Source organism: Mauremys mutica, unplaced genomic scaffold (genome assembly GCF_020497125.1).
Source record: "Mauremys mutica isolate MM-2020 ecotype Southern unplaced genomic scaffold, ASM2049712v1 Super-Scaffold_100221, whole genome shotgun sequence".
Taxonomy (NCBI): Eukaryota; Metazoa; Chordata; order Testudines; family Geoemydidae; genus Mauremys; species Mauremys mutica.
The window spans coordinates 409,839-431,333 of record NW_025423291.1 but is presented as its reverse complement, the minus strand read 5'-3'; the positions used below and the strand labels follow the sequence as shown (position 1 = coordinate 431,333).

At 50.8% G+C, this 21,495-nt stretch overlaps 5 non-coding genes across 5 annotated transcripts; 4 read left to right on the top strand and 1 right to left on the bottom strand.

Annotated features, from left to right (window-relative positions):
- The first annotated feature begins 3,352 nt into the window (after positions 1-3,352).
- On the top strand, positions 3,353-3,426 carry TRNAT-CGU. The gene has a single exon. It is a non-coding gene; the product is annotated as a tRNA-Thr (tRNA).
- A 7,912-nt stretch (positions 3,427-11,338) lies between these two features.
- Positions 11,339-11,420, top strand: TRNAS-UGA. The gene has a single exon. It is a non-coding gene; the product is annotated as a tRNA-Ser (tRNA).
- A 3,266-nt stretch (positions 11,421-14,686) lies between these two features.
- TRNAQ-CUG lies at positions 14,687-14,758 on the top strand. Its single transcript has one exon. It is a non-coding gene; the product is annotated as a tRNA-Gln (tRNA).
- A 4,852-nt stretch (positions 14,759-19,610) lies between these two features.
- On the bottom strand, positions 19,611-19,692 carry TRNAF-AAA. Its single transcript has one exon. It is a non-coding gene; the product is annotated as a tRNA-Phe (tRNA).
- Positions 19,693-21,202: 1,510 nt separating this feature from the next.
- Positions 21,203-21,274, top strand: TRNAD-GUC. Its single transcript has one exon. It is a non-coding gene; the product is annotated as a tRNA-Asp (tRNA).
- Positions 21,275-21,495: the final 221 nt, after the last annotated feature.

Below are 21,495 nucleotides of genomic sequence, written 5' to 3'. Positions count from 1 at the left end.
TATTTGTAATATGAATTTGTCTCTTTTCACCGTCCAGCCATTGGGTCTTGTTATGCCTTTCTCTGCTCAATTAAAGAGCCCTTTAATACCCAATCTTTTCTCTCCATTAAGGCACTTCAACACTTCAGTGAAGTCACCTTTCAATCTTCTTTTGATAAGCTAAACAGGTTGAGCTTGTTCAATAGCTCACTAGAAGGTATTTTTCTCCAGCCCTCATAACATTTGGTGGCTCTTTGCTGCCCCAGCTCCAATTTCACAATATCTTTTTCAAATGAGGACACCAAAACTGGAGGCACTATTCCAGTATCAGTCTCACTGATGCTGTGTCACCTCCTGTGACGTTATTGACATAATCTGTAACTCTATAGATCACCGTTGCGACCGCTGTTCTATATTTGCAGCCAATATGGTAGAAAGGTTGTTGTCTGCCCGTATTTCAAACTTGTGCTCTGCTTCCGGGGAACACCCCAGCCGGACAAGTTGGTGTCAGTTCTGCCTAACCTGCTTGATGGCCCATTAAGGACCATCAGCTATACAATCAACCCATTGAGAGAAGGCAGATTCACCTTGTGCCTCAGCAAGATATGCAGGGACCTGCCTGTGGACAGAACTCTAAGGTTTTTCTATGTCACGTGCTGGATAGAGTGTCCTTGGGACAAAAAAAGCAAAGACCACATGGCAAGAGACTATAAAACGCTGATGCCTCGTCTCCATCTTGTTTTCAATCCTGCTTCATACCTCTGGAGGGACTTTGCTACAAACTGAAGCTCTCTATAAGGACTGAATGACCCATCCCAGCTGTGGATGTACTCCAGAGACTTGATTTGAACCTGCAGTTTATTCCATCACTGCTACAAGCCTGAATCAAGAACTTTGCCATTACTGTATGTGAAGGGTTAAAATCCATGTGCATTTTACATAACAACCTGGTCTATGGATTGTGCCAGCTCTTTTCCAGACCCAAAGTCCAGAGTATGGTCAAGGGACCAGAGGCCTAGCACATCGTGATCAGCTAAGAGAAAGCTGGGGTAAAGAGAAAGCCTTGCTTGCTAAGATAGGCCTGGTCAGCAAATTGCCAGGTGTTGGAGCTAAGAACTAAAGAATTGTGTCTTATTCAGAGTTGCAGATTGAGCAAAGAATCCCTGTTCCTATTGTGTTAGTCTCTTCTGTAGGGAGACGTTCTTCCCACAGATCCAGCCTTGAGTTTATGAGAAGTTGGCACATGTCAGTATAAGATATGGCATCCTTCCACCTCCCTTCCAAGGAACCAATGCCTTGCCTTTAGACACTCAGAAAACAATCTTTATTTCTATATACTTTCACTGTTTCTTTGCTTTAACCCCTAGGAATGTACCTGTTGGACAATCAAAGGAGTTGCTCCATTCCTGTGGACCTCAAATCAGAATTCAACATATATATTTTATACTACTAACATTTTATCAAAGTATTCATTAAATGTTAACTTGCTAAGTTGAGACCATGGGTGGAGATATTATGTAACCTGTTAATCATTGGCTACTGTGCTATCTTGTCTTGTTGCAAAACCTGTCCCGGGGTGTGGAACTGCCTTCCCCATCACTTTCCCCCGCCCATGGAAAACCTATATATTCTATTGTAATCAATTGATTGGCAGTGTCTCTGAGCTTAATAAGCCAGGTGACACTCCACCAGCGCTGTGTGTAATAAACTCCTATTCTTGACCTCTTGACGGTGTAGATTTATGTCCTTCACAGACACCTGCTGAATAAAGAGGAGATTCAGCATCCAGCACCCAGTGGTGCCTGGCTGAATGCGTCTCCTCTCCCCGCATCTTGGTGATCTTTTGAGGAAATGGTGAAGACTGCCTTTGCCTAACTGTACATTGCTTGCAAAAGAAACAGGTCTTTCTGGTGACAAGTGTTGAAAGGAGCCATTAGACGAATGTGGAGACAAGAAAACATCCCCTAACTGAACTTGCATCTGTGGATACTGAAGCCACAACACAGAGCGCTAAACGCTATATGACCACGGCTGGTGTCAGAAGAGTCTCTGCCAAAGCCTTTTTCCACCAGCAGGGGCCTCTCTGTGCACAGAACTCCTGGTAGCGTGATGGCTGCAGGCAGTGGAGAGCTCTATTTCGGCATCTCTTTGTCTCTTTTGTGGTGAACATCTGCAGTGACTGTTAAAAGGCCTCTGGATAGTGATCTTTGGGAAGCGCTGGCTGAAGAGCCTTCCTAGTAACCAGGAAATCCTGCCTTGGCCTGCCAGTTCTTCCTTGCTGAACCTAGTGTCTCTGTTGGCTCCTTTTTTGTATCTCTTTTCATAAAAAGAAAAGACCTGTCAGCAGAATCCTTCTAAGTGGTGGTTCAAGACAGAGAGAGCCTTCCTTGCGGCTGAGTCTTGGTGCCATGGGGCATGTCTCACCACTGCAGTGCCCCCTGTTGGCTGTCCTGGCAATTAGCTCTGGTTCACCGGTGCGCCTTCATCTAGTGGCGTCTGGCTGCCATCTGTTCTATCATTAGGACCCATGTCGCTCTCAGGACTTCAATGTCCTCTTATGGACACAGCTCTCTGGCTGTGCCCCACTCAGTTCTCTCCCCACTTCCAGGGGGCAGCTGTCCTGTATCCAGACACTTGCCTCAGTGGCCAGCTGCAGTCCATGGTGTAGCCACCTGTGTCAGTGGCAACTGAGGCAAAAGGGGTGCACCTCCAACCCCCGCCATCTGTTTCCCTGGACCATTTCCCCACAGACCTAGCACCTTCCTCCGCCTTTGTATCAGGGCCTCAGTCTGGCAGTAGTCGGCCAGGAGGTCACTCACGCTCCCCTTACCCACCCAGCACTACTCTGATCATGGTGCCCTCCCTTCAGGGCAGCCAATCCTCCCTCCTCAAACTCCAAGGACGGACTGACTCCTGCTGTGCTGAGCAGCCCTTTATATATGGGCTGCTCCAGCAAGCCTTCTCCTGATTGGCTCTCCCAATAAGCCCTTTCCTGACTGGCTGGGTTCTGCGCAACCTCTGCAAGGCTGCCTTAATCTTTCTCCTGCTTGTCTGGGGGCAGACACTCCACCACACTTGGAAAGCGGCAAATGAGAAGTCTAGAGCTGAAGGAAAGCTTACCATGACTCAGAACTGAGCCGAGGTTGCTGCGACTGAAACACAGATCATTAACCACTATATGATCACAGTGGCTGGTGGGAGAAGCACATGTTAGAAGCCCTCTGTCAACTCAGCTGTGGCTTTCTGTGCACGGAGAGCCAGGCACCTGAAAGTCTGCAAGTCTTGAGGGACATGGGAAACGTCTGTACTTTGGAATGTGCAGATGTTGTCTTGAGCCATCAAATGGAACAGTTGTAAATACCTTCTTGAGGCAGGCACTATGGCTTAGCTGGCTAAAGCACCTGTTTCGTAAACAGGAGATCCTGGGTTCAACTCCCAGTGGTGCCTTGTTGTATGGCTTTTGTCTCCTCTGCTCACATTTTCCTGTGTCTTTCTAGGAAACAGAAGAGACCTCCCTTGGTATGCAAGTAATTGCTTGCTAAGGAAAAGGCTTCTTTGGAGAGAGGCATTGGAAAGAATCAAATCACAAGCCTGGAGTTGATGAAAAGGCTGCTGTGACTGGCATTGGCATGGCGGTTGCTTCAACTGCAATTGCTGCAGCACGAGAGCCTGCGCCACATGTCCCTGAGATTCGCTGGGGATGTCCACACACAGAGGCCATGTCACCTTCCTTTTGATTGTCAGGGATGAGAAATGGAGCAGCTGGGAGAAAAGTCCCAGAGAGCGGCACCGTGGCTAAGCTGGCCAAGGCACCTGCCAGGTAAAGTGGAGGTTAGGGATGCAGCACCCAGTGGTGCCTTAACAAATGTGTCTGCTCCTCCCACATTTTGGTCAATCTTTCGAGGAAGCAGAGAAGATGCCTCTGCCTTGCAGTGCAAATGCTTCCAAAAGAAACCGGTCATTTTTTCTGACAAGTGTCGGCAGGAGGCACCTAAGAAATGTGGGGACAAGGAAAAGGTCATCGTAACTCAACTTGCATCCATGGCTCTTGAGGCCACAACGCAGAGCACTGAGCACTGTATGACCACAGCTGGTGACAGAAGGGGCTTTTCCAAAGGCATTTTCCACTAGCAGGGTCCTCTCTGTGCGCAGAATTCCTCATCGTTCGATGTCTGCAAGCCCTAGAGATCACTATTTGGCATCTCTCTCTCTGTCTCTGTGAACATCCGCTGTGGCTGTTGAAAGTCTGTGATGGGATCTACGAGATGCAACCTGAACAGTGGGACCCCTGAGCCCTGTGTCCCACCGCCTGGATTCCCTCTCACACTATGATGCTGTGACAGGCTGCGAATCTCTGGCAGATATTGCACTTACACAGACATCCACAGGTAGGGGCACATCCAGCTGAGTTACATGAATGCTTCTCCCAGCCACTCACAAAACTAACGATAGATAGAGAGCCTCCCGCCAATTCCCCCAGCTCTGCAGCCTGGCACCCCTGGATCATACCGCAGGAAGGGCGAACCACAGCGCCTGCCTCCCCCACATGCGGGAAAATGGCTTGACCTGCTGGCCCCACGGACTAAGTCACCAGGCCTCCAGCTTGCCCCATTCGACCCAAGGGGTTGATCTTGTGGCCAGAATTATTTGCAGTTGTGATTTCCCCCAGCAGTACCCCACAGGGGTCCAGGGTCAGCTCCAGCACCGGCCCCACAGGAAGGCTTAATTCTTGAGCTGCAGCACGTGCTGGGCAGGCTTAAGGCTGGGCTCCCCATGGCAGGAGAGAAGAAGAAGACGGCTCCTGGAGGGGCAGGCTGGGGCTTCCTGGATCCCATTTGCTCACAGCCAGACCCCCGCCCCCACTCCCAAGTTGTCAGTGGTGCCCCCAGGTTGGCCAGAATGGAGCAGCGGTTTTCACTGCATGAAGTGCACTTATGGCTTACAGGCAACTCCAGACCCCCCACAGCCCACCATGTCGGCCAGAAAGGAGCCCACTCAGCCTCACCATTGCTTCTTTTCCTTCCACCCAGGACCCTGCTTCTCCTGGCCTGCAAGTAGCCACCCCTGGGATGCCAACAAGCAGGCACTGGGGTCTATCTCCTCAGAAGGGCAGATGGGGGCTTCCTGGATCCCAGTTGCTCACAGCCAGCCCAACCCCTGCCTCTAAAGCCATCAATCTATAGGCCAACCTCCAAGGGCAGAGGAGGCCAAGCCACAAGCCTCCAAAAGGTGACACACCACACTCGTCTAGGTTCTCCAGACTGATGCCAAGGGGCTTTCTCCACTGACGTCAGCACCGTTTATCATGTGAGAGTTGGAGTTATCCCAGGGATAGGCCAATAGGAGAAGGAGGAGCGCCTTCCTGAACAGCAAGGGGATCTGAGAAAAGGAAGGCAGCATATTTCTGCCTGGTTTTGAAGCAGTGACCTTTTGCGTGTTAGACAAATGTGCTAACCACGACACTACAGAAACTCCATCTACTTGGCTGGTGCTTGCCCTGCCACACACCGATGGGGAAACAGAGCGAATGGTGTTAGCCCTTCGATAGGTCAGCTGGTAGAGCAGAGGACTGGAGCCAGTGCTCAGAAAGTCATCCTTACGCCCCCTTCTGAACCTTGCTTGAAAGAGAGCTTCTTTTTCTTCCCCTTGCTGACAAAGAGCAGGAGAAGAATGAAAGGTCAGGTGGGCCAACTCAGTGCAGAAGCCCATGCTGCCTTTTCCTGCTGCATAGCCTGAAATGAGGGACTTGTGGCAGTTAAAGGAACTGCCGCACTTTCAAAAAACAGCCCAGCCCTGCACAAAGGGGGAAAGAAGAGCCAGCCAAAGCTTGGGATTGAGCCACAGACCTTTAGTCTCACCCAGCTAAACTACTTGAATAGCTGCTAGGTTTCTTTTTAGCCTGTTGCTTTTCTGTTTGGGATGTCTTTGTCAGCAGCCCATTAAGGCAAGATTCACTTTTGCTTTTCTTAGCTGGCTAAAGCCCTTGTTTAATAAAACAGGAGATCATGGGTTCAACTCCCAGTGGTGCCTTGTTGAGATGCTTTTGGTGCACCTGGCATTGGCTACTGTCAGAAAACAAGATTCAGAGCTAGATGGACCTTTGGTCTGGCCCAGTGTGGTTTTTCTTATGGTTTAAATAACACTCACAGGCACTGATAATAGAGTTACTGAAAGTTTGGGTGTTAGGGGCCGATAGGTCAGTGGTCCAGTCCCCTCGCAGATGACCCCCCTCCCTCTGGGACAGGGGCAGGTCTGAGCTCTCAAACCAAATGGCTCATTGCAGCTGCCAGAATCTGTGGGCAGCTCATTTAGTTTATGCCGAGGGTTGAGTCCTGCTTTGTGCCCAGTGTCTGAGAATGAAAATCCTAAACCACCCTTTGAAATAACAAATGCAGCAGGACGTGTAATTGTCCCTGCCCCAGAGCAGACAGACCAATGGAGAAATGCTATTGAGTCCAGGGTAATACTTCCCTGTGGTTTTACCATTTCCACTCGCTAAACTCCCAACCTTCTGGGCTCCTAGAGCAGGGGACTGAGCCTGAGCCCAGACACGGACACTGCAACTTTACTCCAGACCAAGCTGCATGACCCTGATTAATGTGACATAGGCAAGCCATGAGTGTTTCATTGCACTGGAGACGTAGCCTAACGTTATGTCTATACTGTGATTAAAACACCCAGGGCACCTGCCTCAAAGCCCAGGTCAGCTGAGTCAGGGTAATGGGGCTTGGGCTGCAAGACTATAAAATTACAATGCAGACATATGGGCTTGAGCCCAACCTCTAAGACCCGCCCGAGGGGTGAGGGTTTCTGAACCCAGGCTTCAGCATGAACACAAATATCTGCACCACAGTTTTTAGCCCCTCAGCTTAAGCTCCATGAGCCCAAGTCAGATGACCCAGGCCAGCCCTGCTGCCATCTTTATCCCAGGAGAGATGGACTCTAAGGGTACGTCTCCACTGCAATGAAAGCCCAGGTGTGGCACGCTGTGCTCAAAGCAGCACCCTGGAAGGCCCATATTCACCACTCTCATATAACGATGACATGGTTTGTACAAAGTCTGCCTGGTGAGGTGTCATTTCAAAAGGCTTGATCTGTTGAACATTAATATCTTGTTGGATTGTGTGTGTAGCATTGGTTGGGAAGTTATGAAGTTTTGCTCTGTGTGCGTTACTGAGATATGTTATGAGGTTGGGAAATGCCCCCCACCAGCCTTTCAGGTGTGACAATGGAGGAGCCAGACTCGCTGCTGGCCCATTGAAGGTATCCACACTCCCAAGGACTAGCCCAGGAACCGTGTACAATGCAGGCTTCTCCGAGATAGCACAGAGACAATGGACACTGCTTGACTCACATCGTAGCAAAGGAGCTTCCTAGCAAGTTGGAAGAAACTATGAAAGAGGGGAAGAGACATCATGACTTTGCCTCTCTCCCCCACAACTCAGTAGCTGGAAACACATCTGGAGGACAAAGACTGAACTGAAATGACTCAGAAAACAGAAGAGAATAATAACAATAATACTTTCAAACCAAAGTCCCCAAACAGACTAGTATTGGTTTTCAGCAGAAAATTTTCAGTCTGGGGGATTTTGTTTTTCTCAGTCAGACCTTGCCAAGGGAAGCAGGGAGAAAATGTTGGAGTTGCCTCCTTCAGAACAGCTTGGCCTAGACACTAGCTCTGGTTCACTGTTCTGGCCTTGCTCGGGTTGAGGGTATTTTAATAATTTGGGCAGGTCCCAGGGTGTTTGGGGGAGATGATGAGGATGTACCTTTTGAGATAAAAACTAAGAAATACAGGACTAGGGAATTTTTTTTTAAAGAAATATGGGATTTAGACATTTTATTTAAAGCAAGGGAGTTCTGAGTTTCTGAGACGGTTTTTGTTTGCAAGAAGCAACATTGTTTGATCTGTCATTGTACCAAAGGGGGAGATGGTTGTCTATAAAGGAGGAGTGAAAACTAAACGCATCCAATGATGATGGGATTCGAACCCATGCCTGCAGAAAACAATGGATTAATAGTCTATCACCTTAACCACTCGGCCACCTCACCAGAACTATCAAGTAAAAGGCAGGAGGAGAAATCTAAGGCTGGCAGTGATAAGGCCAATATGGAGTTTTTAAATACTAAGCGGAAGCAGGGGCTGAATGAGCTCCCCCCTCACATCTAGTGAGGAGCTGGGGGAAAGACTTCAGGAACAGACCGTGTTTGCACAGACACGCCTACTCTGCCTAGCTATGCAGCATGATGGGGCCACTTTCCCAAAATGACCAGTTTTGGCTGGTGGCGGGTTACAAATCACTTTAGGATTGAGTGGAATGAAATGTTATTATCCTTCCTGCATGAGTGAAGGGCAGGAGAACATACCTAGTCGGTCCTGATGGAGGGGTAGGTGGGTGAGGAATAGCTTTTATTGGACTGCATAGATGCGATTGAGAACGTCATCCTAAACCAGTGGTTCCCAAACATTTCACACTGTGCCCTCTTAGCCAGTTAGGGGAGGGCAAAACCAGAACTTGAGGGATTCAGCCCTGGGTGGTGGGGCTCAGACTTTTGGCTTCAGCCCCAGGCCCCAACAAGTCTAACACCAGCCCTGGTGACCCCATTAAAACAGGGTTATGACCCACTTTGGGGTCCTGACTCACAGTTTGAGAACCACTGCTCTATGCTAAAGGGAGAGTTTTCCTGTGGGTGTAGTTAATCCACTTCCCAAGAGGTGGCAGCTATGTCAGTGGGAGAAGCTATATCAGTGGGTGTGCAAGCTGTGGTGTTTACTACATTTAAGAAGTTTAATCAAACCCCATTTTTAAAACCACCTGTGGTCTGGGAATGGCAAAGGACCTCGATGAAGCAGGGTCTGTCCTTCAAAGTCCTGGAGCTCATGAGTCCATTCTCCTGCAGTCATGGGGGTAGAGCTTAGTGGTAGAGAGTTTGATTGCAGATCAAGTGATCCTTGATTCAAACCCCTGTGTTCTCTTATAACCTTCTTTCTTTTTTTAAAAAAAAAGAAAAACATTTTCATTTCCATTCTCCATTATGTTCAGGAGCTCCACTATACGGGGGTGCTTGATATGAATGTAAACACTCAACATTTCACTGTCCAAATGCATAAAAACCTAGCAAAGCTGTCCATCCGCTGAAATCAGTTCTAATCCTCTAAGTGTCTAGTTTATGTTTTCATCAATTAAATAAAGGTATCATATGAATGTACATTTGCAGATCCCTCTTCTCCAGGAGCTGTGTTGTGCAGAAGAACAAGAGCCACATCCAGCTGCAGTTCAGGAGTCTGATGACCAAAGAGCCAATGAATGTTCTGAGGGCTGGAGAAAAATGCCTTCTAGTGAGCTATTGAACGATCTCAACCTGTTTAGCTTATCAAAAGAAGATTGAAAGGTGACTTCATTGAAGTGTTGAAGGGCCTTAATGGAGAGAAAAGATTGGGTATTAAAGGGCTCTTTAATTGAGCAGAGAAAGGCATAACAAGACCCAGTGGCTGGAAGGTGAAAAAAGACAAATTCATATTACAAATAAGACGCAAATATTCAACAGCGAGGATGATTCACCACAGGAACAAGCTACCAAGGAAAGTGGTGGATTCACCATCTCCTGATGTCATTTAATGAAGACTAGATGCCTTTATGGAATGTGTTTGCCACAAAAGTAGCTACTGAGTCATACAGGAGGCCTGTGATATGCAGGGGGTCAGATTAGATGCTCTAATAGTCTCTTCTGGCCATAAAGTTGACTAATTTCTGAAAAACTGAGTGTAGCATTGGGAGCAGCGTCTGATGTTTTCCTATCTATCCGGCTTGCTTCCTAGAACGAACGCTCCTTGAGTGGGGTGAGCCACAGGGAGTAGCTCAAACCTCCAAAGTGCCTGGCCAGGAGCAGGACATTAGCATAGCAAGGGAGGGGTGTGGCAGTGACATCACAAATGCTTTTTGCAGGACCTCAGACTATTGGTCAAAGGTGGTGGGGAGGTGGTGACCTCACAGAGAGATGCTGACATCAGGCAGGCAGGACAGGGGCGAGGGACCAGGGAAACCTTAGAGTCCCCTGTGGCTTTGCTTTAGCAAGTCTCCTTCTCCAGGTCTCTCTTTGAGGACTGAGAGAGTATTCGGGTTCACGTACGTGAGCGCCAGGAGGAACCTCTTTCGAGTTTTCTCCTTCCCTTTTCCTGATTTTACTAGAAAACAGCCGTCCCTGTTTAGAAGGTAAGAGCCTCCTCGAGGTTTGAAACCTGTTCAGTCTGATCCATCTGGTGACAGTTGAATTCTAGGCATGGAAAACACGAATTTAAGGAGCCAGAATTTTATTTCACACCTGGGATTTTTCGCTTAGAATCACTGGGGTCATTAGGGTTTGTCCTTTTTGTTTCACCTTTTCCTCCATCCATCTCTTCCTCCTTTCTCTTTTTCTCTTGCTTCTTTTGTCCTTTCTCCTGTTCCCCTCCCAACACCAGGAGCAGGATGTGTGTGTGTGTGTGTGTGTGTTGCGGGGGAGCGCTCTGCAGCTCCCACTCTGGGAGGTCCACCCAAAAATGTGGGGCTGAAATAGTGCTCGGGCAGTGATCCCCACCGGTGACCTGGTCCATCCTTTGGGCTCTCTGGTGAGAACCCTCAGCCTCCCGTCCTCAGTCTCTACCCTGATTGGCTGAGCAGGGGGTTATTGACAGGGAGGAGACTCAGGTCCTTGTTGTTCTCTTTTAAGACCAAGGAAATAAGTCATAAGCTGTTATATGTTTGACAGATTTTGCTGCTTTGCTGCATTAATGGTCTCTGAGGAGTTCATGATTCTCTCTAACATTGCAGTTCTCCTCAAATACTTGCTGAATAATTACAGTGCACTGTTGTTGGTCTGGAGCTCATCCGAGAGCACTTTATTCAGGTCATTCAATGTGTGAAATTCAAGATCTGACAGTCAGTTTGAAAATCAGGGCTCTTGGGTCCTATTCCCAACTCTGCCACTAACTGGCTGTGTGACCTAAGACAAGTCAATTCTCCTTTCTCAGCCTTAGCTTCTCCCTCTTTCAAGTAGGGATAATAATGATCCGCTCCTACCTAGCTCACGGTGGGTGGAGGATGGGGATCCATTGGAGAGTGTCACTAGGAGTATCAGAGGGGCCGTGTTAGTCTGGATCTGTAAAAGCAGCAAAGAGTCCTGTGGCACCTTATAGACTAACAGACGTAGTGGAGCATGAACTACTGCACGTGGCTAAGCAAAGAGAACAAACCCCAAATCCCCCCTGTGCTTTGGGAGCCAGGTTTGCAGTGGGAATTCTGTAGTTCAGATGACTTCACGCCTGGGCATTGTGATTCTTTACCAGTTTCTCTGGCATTGGAGCAGTTTTGTGCTCACAGCTGTGATGGCCGAGTGGTTAAGGCGTTGGACTTGAAATCCAATAGGGTTCCCCTGCGAAGGTTCAAATCCTGCTCACAGCGAGGCCTGTGTTTTAGCCAGTCTCTCACCCAGGCAACACCTCTGTACAACCCCCTGAGACACTCTCAATTCTCTCCCCACCCCAAGTAAATCCTGTTCTGTTCCTTTCATAGAGATCCCTGAGACACCCCCTCACACTGTGTCCCTGAGGGGTCAGGCAAACTCTCAGCCCCTGAAGCCTCTGCCACTCACCTGGTGCCCCAAAGATCAGCCATAGCCCTGGTTCTGCTCCTCTCTCTAGAGTGTGAAAGGAGCCAAGTCAGCGACTCCATGGGAGCTACGGGGCTGCAGAACCAACAGAGGAAAAATAGGTGCTCAGCACCCACTGGCAGCCAACTCCCTGCTCCCCCACTACAGGCCTTGCCGACAAGCTCCTCCTCTTCCCCTTCAGCACCTCCCACCTGCCAGTGATCAGCTGTTCAGTGGGGTGCAGGAGGCGCTGGGTGCAGAGGGGGAGGAGAAGGGACAGTAAGTGGTGGGGGAGGGAGAGGAATGGGGCAGGAAGGTGAAGGCCAGGAAGAGATTGGACAGGGGTGGGGGATTGGGGAAACGGGTGGAGTGGGTGCGGGGCCTGGTACAGAAAGAGGGGGGATTTGTCCTGGGCCCTGCACCCCTCTAGGGCCGGCCCTGAAGGGAAGCACCGACTCTCACAGTGACAATACAACTGACCAGCCTTGCGGGGGAGGCTGAGGGAGATCCGCACTCACCAGGTCTCTTCTCTCCCCCACGGTGAGCCAGACACTGCTCTCCCCTGGCTCTCACTCTAGCAGCTGGACGCCAAGGAGCCATTTCCCCACAGGAAGTGCATTGAGTGCCCCTGTGGTGCTGGGGGGCTGGCGCTGCTGCTGCCTGTGGGGCTGGCAGGGGGCACTTGGGACCTTACCAGACTGGCTCAGTGAAGACGGGGGGGTTGACAGAGCAATACAGACGCTCTCCAGAGCATGGAGCAGCAGCCGCCCATGCAGCCAGGCAATGAGCATTTCCCACAGCCTGGAGCCAAGGGGGAGGCAGCAGCTGCTGTTCCAGCTCCTCGGGGACAGGCCCTGTCAGCCAACAGCCACTTCTTACTCCCACAGCTAAGGGCGCCGGGTTCCTCTGGTGGGGGTGTGGAGCAGCCCTTCGTTTTCCTGTTCACACTCCTCTGCGGTGTGAAAATCGGGGAGGGGAGGCAGAAGCCCCACTTCCCTCCCGAAATGACGCCCAGTGGGGGAAGCCAGGACAACAGGGTGGGGCGGCAAGTGGTGGCCAGACTCTCACCGCCAGGGTCTAGTCTAGCTCAGGGTCCAGCTCAACTTCCTCCCCGCACCACTGGCCCCCGTCCCCTTCCACCACCAGGTCAACCCGGGCACTAGGGCAGGAACGGGGTGAGGCAGCAAGTCAAGCTGAGCAAGGCAGGCAAAAGCGAGTCTTGTCTTCATGGGCCGCTCCCAATGACTTCCTTTTTGTGTGCAACTGCTGCAAAAACATCCCGGGCAGAGAAGCAACAGGCCAAAATATTACCACATGACTGCCAAAGTAGCTCAGTTGGGAGCGTGTTAGACTGAAAATCTAAAAGTTCTTGGTTCAATCCCAGGCTTTGGCAGGCCCTGTCATTTCTCTTTGTGCAGTGGTGGCTTGTTTTCTGGGAAGACAGGGGTGCCTGCACCCAAGGTGGCTCCCTGAGCTTGGGCTCTGCAATAGGAAAAGATACTGTGGGCTTCTGCCCCTAGTTGGCTGGCCTGACCTTTAACAATGAGGGATGGGAGCTGTCTCTCCTACATGAATTATTGGTGCACCCAATATGGCAGGAAGAGAGTGAGGCAGGGTGGCCCTCAGGAATGGTGCCAGAGGGGGTGCTGGGCAGTGACAGGCAGGGATTGGGGATGAAAACTCCTCTGTGCAGCTGAGCAAGGGCAGTGCCCTGGAAGGGGCATCTGTGAAAGTGGCTGTGTGGAAGGTGGCAGGGATTTGGGGGCCCAGGAGGAGATGCTTGATGTTCATTGCCTTGGAGCAGCTGGACTTGGACATGGTGGGTGTTGAGGAAATGCACATTAATAACTCTAGGGTAGCTTGGTGGGCAGAGGCTGATGGGTGGAAGGGCCCATCTCTCTGGTCCTCCAGGCCAGTGAAGAATGATGGGTTTGGAGTCTTGTTCTTCATATTCACGGTGCGAGGACAGAAGGGGCTGGAGCTCCCACCAGGGAAGGCATTACTGGTGGCTTTGTGCTCCATGGCACTAGTTACTGCTGTGTTAGTGTGTATGGTCCCCACTTAAGGCATGAAAGGAAAGTTCTATGGAAGGAACTGGCTCCCTTCCTCTGGACTGCACCGTGTTTGGTGTAAGGGCGGGATTTCAATTGTTGCACCGGCCTGAGGACCGCTGGTCCTGTTTTCCTGACTGTCAGAGGAAACTCTTCTATGATGAGCACTACCTGGCGCAGGTCTGTAGTGAGGTCGGCTTAGAGGACGTGTTTCTCCATAGTGGAACCAGTGGCGGCTGGGCAGTAGCCTCCTATTCCTCTGACCCGAGCTCACACCAGCCGCAGAGGGGGTACACCTTTCTGCGGGGACAGGCCAGGAGTCGCACTGACCGGATTTCCGTGAAGGAGAGCACGTCGACAGCCCAGTGCAGGGTGGAGCCAATGGACTGTTCGGATCACACAGCTCTCACCGTGTGCTCAATGTGGGCAATTCCCTGACCCAGGGCAGAGGACATTGGAAGCTGAACATCCAGAGCTAGCAAGATAAAGGAGCAGGGGGAGAGGCCTGGAGGTGTTGGCAGAACGGGAAAGCATCAGAGGGTTCTGTGGTTACCAGGGGGATTGGTGGGAGTCGGTGAGGGAGGAGATGGCGGCTTTGTTCCGGTGGCTGGGGAAACACCACAATATTAAAGAAACCAACAGTGCCAAGTCCTGCAGCGTCGCCTGTGGGATTTCCACAAGAGCATCCAGGCAGGGGAGCCAGTCAGCGTGTGACTGTACGACCGGATCAAGCGACAGCTGCCCGAGTTCCAGGAGATGAGGCTGCAGCTGGCCGATATGAGCGGGAGCACCGAGTGAAGGGAGGAGCAGCCTCCCCTGACATTGTTGCAGCCTGCAGGGAATGGAGACAAAGCAGGGGGATGCAGGGACTCAGGGCAGGACCTGCGGATCCGGTAGTGCAGGACCACAATCGCTGGAGGAGGAGAGAGAGTCCTGCGAGAGGAAGCCGCTGGTGGGAAGCAATAAGTGCAGAGTGGAAGCCACCCAGCTGAGAGTCACAGGAGCCTAAAAAAAGAGAAATGGCAGCAGGTCCCATGGTGTAATGGGCAGCACTCAGGACTCTGAATCCTGGAATCTGAGTTCAAATCTCAGTGGGACCTCCTGGAGATATGTGAATTTGCTGCAAAGCCCTGGAGCTCAATGTGTTTGACTACCTTCTCTCAGGGTGAACTAGAGTGAGGTTTTTCCCTCCTGCTGGGTGACTGATGCCCACTGGAGATAGGTCTTTGGTCCGGCTGGTTCAATGGGCTGGCGGCTATAGGTTGGGGTCCTAGAACTTAACAGTCTGGCTAGAGATTCCTGTGGATTGATCATATGGTTGTTTCTCGCTGCTTCACCTGATGTCCACAACTTTGGTCCCTGCAGCTGCCACACTCTTCCTCTTGCCCACATGGCATTTAAAGGAAGAAGGGGCAGGGCCAGGCTTCATAGTCAGGGCTAGGCAGGAGGGCGGAAGAGTCCCAGGCTGGATCCCAACACACCTCTCCTCCTCTGGGCACCTGGAGCAGAGGGGGCTGGTGCTGACAGCTCCAAGGGAAGGCTTAAAAGCCACAGAGCAACCAAGGGCAGGGCAAGAGGAGGGGAGAACCATGCCTATGCGTGGCCAGCAGACAGCCACAGAGACACCCGGCCAGCCTGCTCCCTGCAATGGCGAACCCCCACTGAAGGCCACCCACAGACCAGCATTCGTTCTGCGGCCGGCCAGCATCACAAGGTGGTTGGAAGGCAGGTGGGGCCTTGTTGCATTGCAGAGGAGCAGGGACAGAGTTTGACAACCCATGTGATCATAAGCAGAGAGTTCTTTATTCATTTCCAGCATGCTCTTATATCCCATTATGGCCAGCAATCAGACAGTTGCTAATTGGTTAATTAAATATACACAGCCGCAGCTGTAACCCCATTCTAATTAACATCCTACACACCTGTTTGACTTATCATCCTATTTACAGTTAGCTGGCCGATGAGAGCGCGCCCAAGGTCAGCCCTTTATACACAATTTCCAGCGTTATCGGCTCGTCCCAGAAGCCTAAACAATCTCAGCATTTCACATTCTATTCCCAACAGGGCCTCTGACTGGTCCCACTCACGGGGCTCCTTTTGGCGGTGGGGCAGGAGATATTTCCCCCAAGAGGCTTTTTCCCAGCTGCTGAGAAGCACAGAAGTACCCGGTGTTTGCTCTTGAGGTGAAAGGGGTTAATACCTTTAGGCGGCCTGGCTAGCTCAGCTGGCAGCACCTCTGGCTCTTACTCTGAAGGCTGAAGTTACAATTCCCTGTTTGGGTGCTCGGGGCTCCTCTTCAACATTACAACACACAATCTGCTTAAGCCCCCACCCAGTAACCTGGGGAAACTAACCCTGGCCACTGGGTGCCTCTAAGGGGCGATACTTTCCCCACTCACAACCACGGAGTGTAGAAAAGAAACTAAAGGAGGAAAATCACCTTGTATTAACTTGGGAAAACACCACAATCAGGATTCATAACACAACACTATGAGCAAAACACCCCCCCCCACCCCACAGCGCGCTGGGCAGTGGCCTTTTGCCTCAGGCTCCTAAATCCAGACCCCAGAAGTTCTGTGGATGTGCCCCTCCCTTCACTGCACCTCACCCACAGCTGCTGTCCTGGGTCAATGAAAACCCAGAGTTCACCTCTCACCTCCTGGGGGGAAAGCCCCTTTCTCCCTCCGCTGTCTGGCCACATTGCCGGCCACTTGCCGTTCCCCCCTGTCACCGCTCTGCTGGCCACCCTCTCTGCTCTGGGACGTCTTGTGGTCCCAGCAGGAGCGGAACAGGCTCCCTAAAAGCAGGGCCGCCCAGAGGACTTTTGCCTGGGGCAAAGTAGGGGACTGGACATAAAAAAGGTGCCACCCGCTGTGGCGCTTGTACTCACTGGGCGGCGTCCGAGTCTTCAGTGGCGGCGGGTCCTTCACTCGCTCTGCGTCTTCGGCAGCACTGAAGGACCCACCACAGAAGTGCATCCGAAGACCCGGAGCGCTGCCAGGGAAGGAATTCTTGGCCAGGGTTTGCGGGGTCCCTGCGGGGCCCGGGGCCTTGGGCAAATTGCCCCACTTGCCCCCCCAGGGTGGCCCTGCCTAAAAGTAGCGGCCACCAGAGCCCAAACAGTAGCCCCACCCCTTCCACTCGAGGCCATGGCCCTACCCCACCCCTTCTCCCCAAGGCCCCACTCCTGCGCTGCCTCATCCCCCAAGACCCCTCCTCCCGCTCACTGCTCTCCATCCCCTCCCCACCCTCACTCGCCCTTACGGTCATTACAAAGTGGCAAGGCAGAGCCCTCCCATTTTTTAAAGTCCTGGGGTGTTGTTCCCCCCTGTTCAGACACCCCTGGGGCCCTGCACTTCACTGTCCCAAAGCAGGACTAATGCTTAGAGCTGGTTATCAGTGATTTCAGCTCTGTTGGTCTGCAGCAAGACTCTCCATTGAGTCTTAACCAGCTCTGTTATTACACAGGGAAGAACAAAAGGGTCAAATGGTGCCTGGAACCCTTAAGAAGAATCCACCCCACCAAGTACAACACTTGTCGCTACCTGCTCTCAGCTCCACTGAGAATGTTTTGGGGTCACTCCTCGCCTGTATCAACCTAGGGGACTGAGAAAACAACAATTAACAAGTGCTCCAGTGGTACAATTGGTTACCGCACAGTACTTATAGCGCAGTGCTGAGAGGAGCTATGCTGAGGTTGTGAGTTCAAGCCTCACCTGGAGCACTGATTTTCATTAACCAAGTGGTGTCACCCCCTTATTTGGCCCTGTGGAATGTAGAATTCCAGCCCAGGGGACCATGAGGAGGGAATGCCCCTTTCACTTATTACCGCCTCTCCAGAGCACAGGTCAGAATCTACAATCCTTTCTCTCCCCCAGCCCCTGTGCCAGGATCCCTCAAGCAGAGCCTGGAGTCCTGCCCCTGGCGTCTGTACTATTGACAAAGACTACGTGACAGGGACAAAACACTCAAATCCCGCCTGGTGCGGGGAGCCAGGTTTGCTCTTCAAATTCTGTCGTTGGTACATTTCCAGGCCTGGGAATGTCCCACAACAGCATTTAATGGGAAGCTGCCTGCAGAACAGTTACACTGCACAGAGCTCCTGTGGAGGAGGGGTGGGAATTAGTAACATTTTGAGGATTGTTTGGGAAATGAGCCTTTGCTGACAAGGTTTGTCTCTGTTCATATTTCGCCTTCAGGTGTTATGTTGAGGGATCTTTAGTATATTTTTGTGAGGTTAATAACTATCTCCTTAACTTTATTTACTCAACTTAAAAATTGGTGTCACTTGATTTTTGCATCTCCCTGTGACAATACAACTGACACGTGTGGCTTTCTACAGGGGGTCGTGATGTTAAAGTTGGGGAATTCAGTCTCTGTACTTGTAGGGGGGGTTTCGAAGAAAAACTAAGTTCTCGCTTTTTGTTTGGGTGCAGCAAAATTAAAATACTTTATTACTTTCTCTAGTGATCACAAGAGGGAGGGAGAGTGTCAGGAACTGGGTTGCCCCTTGTCCCGGACGGATCTCTCTCAATTTGTAAACAATCATGGCACTCATTTATACCTTTGTTACAGACAATGGCTAACAAACCTAGAGACAGTAAAAAGAAAACATTTTTACTAGATACTAGAACAGAAAACAAGACTGCAATTCACAAGGTCGTAATGACTCTTCACACAATTCTCTCTGTATTACATATCTTACAACATGCAGGGTCACATCTTAACTTCTGCTAATTAGCTAACATACATTAAGATCCCTTCAAACCTATATTAATTAATTCTTGGCCTCCACAGGGGGGTTTGCTTTTTTATAGCTGCCTCAGGGCCAGGCACACCGGGCTGTTAGCTGCACCCACTGTCCTTGCCAGGGACCCCTGCTGAACCCTGGGCGGCTGCACTGCCGTGCTGGGGTGACTCTGCAGGGGGAGAAGCTTCTGTGGAGCAATGTAGAGCAGGTGCAGGAAGGAGACGGGGTCACTATTCACACTCTGAACTGCACAATTTTCCAAATTTGGGACTAGATTCACAGACTTAAGGTCAGAAGGGACCATTATGATCATCTAGTCTGACCTCCTGCAGAATGCAGGCCACAGAATCTCAGCCACCCACTCCTGTAACAAACCCCTGACCTATGTCTGAGTTATTGAAGTCCTCAAATTGTGGCTTAAAGACCTCAAGGTGCAGGGAATCCTCCAGCAAGGGACCCGTGCCCCACGCTGCAGAGGAAGGCGAATGTCCGAGAACAATTCTAAGGGGAAGGTGAATGCAGAGCAATGACACTGCAGGTGCCCAGACCTCCAATGGGGGCAGCATGGAAATTAATAATGGGAAGATCATTTGTGAAATTAGTCGTCACTGACAAGATTTGTCTCTGTTCCTATTTCACGCTGTGGTGTTAGTTAGAGGAATCAGGACAGATTTTTACTATATTAATTAAACACTTAATTTTATTTACCCAAGCCAAAAACTTAGTGTCACTTATTTTTTCTCTCTCCTAGCAAGAATGAATTGAATTTTGTGACTTTCTGGAAAGTGCAGCGAGACTAAATGTGGGGAATTCAGTCTCTGTGGTTGTGAGCTGATGTTTTCCTCTCACAGGTCAGTGCCTGCATTGAAATACCACGAGGGATCTAAGAGCTGGTGTACGCTGGGCACTGAACTGGCAGAGTGACGTCTCTCAGGGTGCGACACCCCCCCCCCACAACCCATAGAGTTAAGGTGACCTAAGCCCGGGTTAGATAATGCTAAAGGAAAGGAAGAATTGTTCTGCCAATGCAGCTATTACATGGATGGGAAAATCCCTCCAGTCAGTGTCTATTCCAAAGTGCTATAGCAGTGCCACAGCAGCGTTTTAAGTGTCGACAGAGTGAAAATAGATCTGGCTCCAGTTTGCACTCTGGATGCTCAGGCACTACGTCTACAGTAATAATAACTACAGCACAGTGCTTGCATAGTTGGCAGGATTTGAACCTGCACGGGGAAACACCAATGGAGTTTTAGTCCATCACCTTAACCACTCGGACACAACTACTTGATATAACATTATATGATGATTCTGTTCTCACTGAATTGTCACTTCAAATTTTTTGCCCAGACCAGCTTCCCCAGCACACTCAGTGTAAGTGTGTCCTTGGGTGAACAGTAAGAATTCCTGCCCATTTCCCTTCCGGCTGGAGCAGGATGAGAGTGTGTCTGTGTGAATGACATTGCTGTAGATTGCTGTTCATTCCCCACTGTGACAATTCAGACAGTCCCTTTCCCATTCAAATCTCCAGCACATCGTTCCAATAGCAGGGGGCAGGATTTCTCTGGGGCACTGAGGGCTGGTGTGTGAATTCAGTCTTGCATTCCACCCTTGATGTTTCCTGGACTAAGAACAGCAGCAGAAAGAAAGAGCCGAGTCAATATCTCCCTGGCAGGGATGCAGGTGCCATGTCCCCTCTGTCTGACCGTCGCCATTGCAGGAGAGAAGGGTTCACTGGAATCGAATGCCCTGGCTCAGACCAGAGACACAGGGAGGTTTTGCTGTTCATGGATCTGTGCAAAGGAAATTGTGTCTCTGTGTGAAATTGAGGCAGGCAATGAAACACTCACCCCATAGCTTCGGGATGCATAGACAGCAATACTGGTGTGGAAGAAACGAAATCCACTCTCAGGTTTCAAGATCCTTAAGATCACTGACTTGACCATGCAAATGTCAGAGGGTATAGCTCAGTGGTAGAGTGTTTGACTGCAAATCAAGTAGTCCTTGGTTCAAACTCAAGTATCCCCTTGAAAACCTGGTTCTTCAACAAAAATAATTATATCCATTTCCATTATGTTCAGGAGCTCCACTGACTAGGGATGCCTGAAATGAATGGAAACACTCAACATTTTCCTGTGCAAATGCATAAAAATCTAGCAAACATGTCCCTCCACTGAAATCAGTTCCAATCCTCTAAGTGTCTAGTTTGTGTTTTCATCAATGAAACAAAGGCACATGAAGAGACATTTGAGTTTCTGCTTGGTAAAGGCAAGTCAGTGGGGTCCATCGGTCAGAAAAAGAGTACCAGGACTTCTTGCTGGGCGCCAGGGTCCAAAAGCAGCACATTCCCTCCTGGAAAGGGCTGTGTTTGGAATGTCCGTCCAGTGCGCGTTGAAGGGAAGGATCCGCGTGCCTGGGAAGCTGCGTCCCTCCAGAGGCGCTTGAGAAGCCAAAGGGGCCGTGGGTGAGTTTGTGATGAGGTGAGTGTGAAGTGTGGAAGTGGGAGGGTGTCAAGAGGAGGTTTTGAGAGAAAAAAAGGTTCTGCTGAGCTGGTAGGTGAGGGCAAGGTCCCAGGCAGGTGTTGTGTGAGGAGCTGTGTAGGCCCGAAAAGGCGTCCTGCTGGGCAAGGGCAGGTGAGGAGGGCCAGGGCTTTTCCCAGGGCTGTTGCTGCGGCCAAAGCCTTTGGGAAGCAGAAGAGGGCCAGGGGTGTTGTTGCCTGCTGGGGCCCTTGCGATGGTGTAGGTGTATGCTGACCGTAGCTGGTTTGTGGGAGCTGGGGCCACTCACCATGCCCATTTCCTCGTTAGTATAGTGGTGAGTATCCCCGCCTGTCACGCGGGAGACCGGGGTTCGATTCCCCGATGGGGAGAGTGACACCTTTTGAAGGGGGGACAAAGAAATCCTAGCCTGCCCACCACATGCAGTGCATTCTCCTTCTACGGCCACTTCCCTTCGCACCCCGCACTGATGACTTTCACCTCCTGAGAGACAATTACCTCGCAAGGACACGCTCCCCCTATCCAAAGCCTCCCCCGGGCCCAGCTTCGGGGCCTGCACGTGGGGGCACGTTTCAGAGCGGCAAAGGGAAAT